We start from the raw sequence: 4,587 nt of genomic DNA, 5'->3' as shown, positions 1-4,587 counted from the left end.
TTTTAATGAGATAGTTTCATCCACACAAAACCAGAGTTTCAGTTCACATGGCATCATCATAGGTTTTCGTTATGATGATCGTTGAAACTTAAGTTTTGTTTGAATAAAAACTAGTTCAATAGAGAATGCATCATTTGCGTTTTTATTCCATTATGGAACAATTCTACAATTTTGACGTTTATTTAACTTGACATATTGTTTTGTTTTATATAAATTCGTATGCATTATTTTATGCTAACCAACTTATGCGGTCGTATAATATCTCATTGTATTTATAGTTTTGTTAGTCAATTCTGAAAGAATAGTCTTCAAATATTTTAATTCTTTACAACACTCTGCAGCAGAAATATATCAGCCTCTGCTGTGGATAAGGCAATAATTGGTTGCTTTCTAGAGCTCCAAATAATTGGTGCTCCTACCAACAATATAACATACCCACTTGTGCTTTTTCTATCATTTAGATCACCAGCATAATCTGAATCACAATATGCTTCAATTTTCAATACATTTGACTTACAACTGGGAAAAAATAAACCAACATCTTTATTTGATCCATTTAGATATCTTAGGGTTCTCTTAACATTTTGTACATCTTTAGCACTAGGGTTATCTAAGTACCGGCTTTCATAGTTGATTGCAAAAGACATGTCAGGTCTTGTTTTGTTAGTTAAGTATAGCAAACTACCTACCGCCTCTCTATAGGGAAAATCTATTCTAAGCTTTTCAATTTGGTCATTTTTTACTATGGGTGTATTTTGATATTTACTGCCAGTCATACTAAAATGTTCAAGAACTTTCTTAGAATAGCTTGTCTGTGTTACAAAAATGCCTTCTTTGTTTTGTCTTATTTCCAAACCTAAATAACTAGCTGGATTCTCATTTACTGTAATTTCAAAATTTTTCATTAATTTTCCCAATAGATTATTCATTTTAGTATCATCCTTGCTCATCAAAATTCCATCATCTACATGTATGGCTAAATAAAGTTCATTTGAACTGTCTTTGAAAATGCATTGATCAGATTTTAGTTGATGTAAACCTTCTTGCTTTAGAAAATATGTTAGTTTTTTATTCCATTGAGAAGGGGCTTGTTTTAATCCATAAAGGGCTTTCTTCAATCTACATACCTTTCCTTCTTCATCACCAAATCCTTCTGGAATTCTCATAAAAATTTCATCATCTAATTCCCAATACAAAAAAGCAGTTTTTACATCAAATTTTTGGATTTTCAAATTATCCTGCGCTGCAATTGAAAACAAAATTCTTCATGATGCATTGTCTACAACAGGACTAAAAGTATCTTTAAAATCGATTGAACCTTCTTTCTGTTGACATCCTCTAACAACTAACCTAGCCTTGTATATCCCATTATCTTTTACTTTGAATACCCACCTACTTGTTAAAATTCCTTTCCTGTAGTTTCTTTTTCATCAACAATACTCCAAGTTTTATTCTTTTCCAAAGATACTTTCTCTTTATTTATTGCTTCCTTCCATTTTTCTCTGTCCTCACTCTCAATGCATTCCATAAATGTTAACATTACTTGTCCATCATTGTATCTAGCAGGTAGTCTTATATTATTTCTTGGTCTCAAACTATAATGTTGATTCACTTCTTCTAATTGATCCTCATTCCTGATCTCTGCTTCTTGTTCTCTTCCATTCATCATCTCCACTTCTTGTTCTCTTCCATCATCTCTGCTTCTTGCTCTCTTTCATTCATCATCTCTGCTTCTTGTACATTTTCTTGTTCTCTCTGATTTTCTAAATCATTTCTATTTTGTCTACATTTTACAAGCATTTCATTTTGGTCTTTTACAGTTTCATTTGAATAGAACATTTCTTGTTTTTCATTAAACAAAACATCTCTCGAGATAAAAATCTTTCTTTTTACTGGATCCCATAATCTATAACCATTTGGGGCATATCCTACAAAAATTGCCTCTTTGCTACGGCTGTCAAGTTTTTTAAGTGGACCTAATTTTTTTGAATGTACTTTAGAACCAAATATGTTTAATTTACTCAAATCCGGTTTTCTACCATACCATTTTTCAGCAGGTGTTGTATCAATACTAACAGTTGGACTACGATTTATAAGATAGGCAGATGTTAATACAGCCTCTCCCCACATATTTTGGGTAAATTTGAATCAAAAATTAATGCTCTTGCTTTTTCCATTAATGTTCTGTTCATTCGTTCAGCAGTTCCATTTAGTTGGGGTGAATAGGGTGTAGTATAATCTAGCACAATTCCCCGTGATTTACACCAATTTTTCAAGCAATTAGATACATATTCCCCACCATTATCACACCTGATTTTAGCAACTTTGAGATTGAAATGAGCTTCAGCTTCATATACATATTCTTTCAAATAAGTAGCAGTTTCATTCTTAGATCTTAACAAATAGACTTTACAAAAATGACTGAAATCATCAACACATGTCAAAAATTAATTTTCACCATCATGAGTTTGTGGATCAATAGGACCACATAAATCTGAATGAATTACTTGCAAAAATTTGATGCTCTATTTCTTATGGAATTGAAAGATTTTCTTACTTGTTTGGCTTTTGGACAAATATTACAAAATTCCTCTTCACAAATATTCAATACATTTGATGGAATTCCTACTGAAATTTTGGATAATTTTTCAAGATTCTTGAAACTAATATGACCTAATTTCCTATGCCAATTCATTGCTTCTGAATGATTTGAGAAATTGGATTCAGAATCTTTGTCAATCTTCTTAGAAATGTGATTCACTATAGCCTTGTCATGATTACCTATTTTACTGGCATATTCTGCAATAGTTACATTATTTTTAATTTCTTCTTCTAATTGAACTTCATATAAAACTTGCTTATTTTTATTCCCTTCCAAAATAACAATTTCGTTTTTCATGATTTGGACTCTACTTTTAGTAAACAAAACTTTTCCACCATTTTCGGTAATTGCATTTACTGACATTAAATTATTAGTGAGATCTGGGACATATGTAACATTTTTAAGTATACACTGTTCTGAGTTTACAACTCCTGAAGCTAATGCTACCATACTTTGATCTTCCTTGGCAACAGATATCGTTTGTTCACATGTTTTTACATTATCTAAAATACTGACATCATTAGTCATGTGGTTTGGTGTACAACCACTATCTATGATAAATACGTTATTGGAGACATCCTGACCCTCAGTTGCTTTTAGGCTATGACTTATTGAACTATTTACTTGAGTTAGAAAAGATGTTTTACTTTGAGCCTTATTACGAAAGTAACAGTCTTTTTCATTGTGATTAGTTTTTTTACAGATTTTACATGACTTGTTATCACTAGACCTATTGTTTTTCAAAAAACAATCCTTTTCATAATGATTTGACTTTTTGCAATAAGTACAAAATTTTTGTTTAGACCTGTTATTTGGGCAGTTATTACGAATGTGTCCATATTCATTACAGGAGTAGCATTTTGTTGTCTTACTATTGGAAGTAGAAGCCTTGATCTTACCTCGTTCTTGTCTTACTGTTTTAAACGCCAGAGATTCGCTCTCACCTGACCATTTAATTTCTTCTTGGAGAAGTCTAGCCTTTAGATTATCCTAAGTCTTTTCCTTGTTTACTGTAGAATCCCACGCACTTGAAAAATTTTTATACTGTTCTGGGAGTACACTCAGTATTTTAGTAATCACCATTGTTCCATCGATTTTCTGGTCAAGTCTGTTCAATTTGTATGCGATGTTTTGAATGTATGTTAGGTTACCCATCAGGTCTTTATCTGTAGAGAACTTGCATGTATAAAAGTCTTGAAGAAGATTTTTGTTGAGTTGTGTCACGTTTAAATAAATTTTTCAATGTGTCATACATTTCCTTGGCACTATTACACGATATAATGTGTATTTTTACATCATTGTCCAGCATCATCAAGATGTAATGTTGAGCTTTTGCGTCTTTGTTTTTGAAAATCTTAATCTTATCAGCACTTTCACCCTGTTGTTCTGAAGTTTCAGTTCCATCTACCACATCCATCAGATCTTTAGCTTTAAGTAATATTTTAATTTCAAATTCCCACATAGTGAATGAATCTGCATCCTTCAGCTTATGCACATAGTTTTCCCCGTCCATCGTCGCCATTTTGAGGTTACCTTTTACTATTATTTTAAGATAAAAACCAATAATCACTTTTTATGTTTTACTTGTTTTAAGATTAAACTTTTTACTTGTTTTTACGTTTTTGGCCATTATCTGGGCCCATAACCTGATGAAGTTTTAGTTTTACTTTTAAAGAATAAAGAGTTGACGAGGGAAACTCACAAAGAAAACGATTTTACATACCGACTGCGTTTTTAATCACCATGACAGTGCTGCCACCATAGTTGTTCAAACACATAAATAATTTTGACATTACAATAGAAATAATACAAAATATAGTTTTACATGAATTATTATATTCCAACATTTATCAGAAATTTTACTCACAACATGTTTCAACATTAATGTTATTTTCAAGTGAGTGAATAAAATAAATCACATTGAATATGAATAAAGACTAAGAAATTGTCAAAAGCCACAGGTTTTATTGATAGTTAGAAAGATC

The sequence above is a fragment of the Nilaparvata lugens genome, unplaced genomic scaffold (assembly GCF_014356525.2).
Source record: "Nilaparvata lugens isolate BPH unplaced genomic scaffold, ASM1435652v1 scaffold2535, whole genome shotgun sequence".
Classification (NCBI taxonomy): domain Eukaryota; kingdom Metazoa; phylum Arthropoda; class Insecta; order Hemiptera; family Delphacidae; genus Nilaparvata; species Nilaparvata lugens.
Note: the sequence above shows the minus strand (reverse complement) of the source record.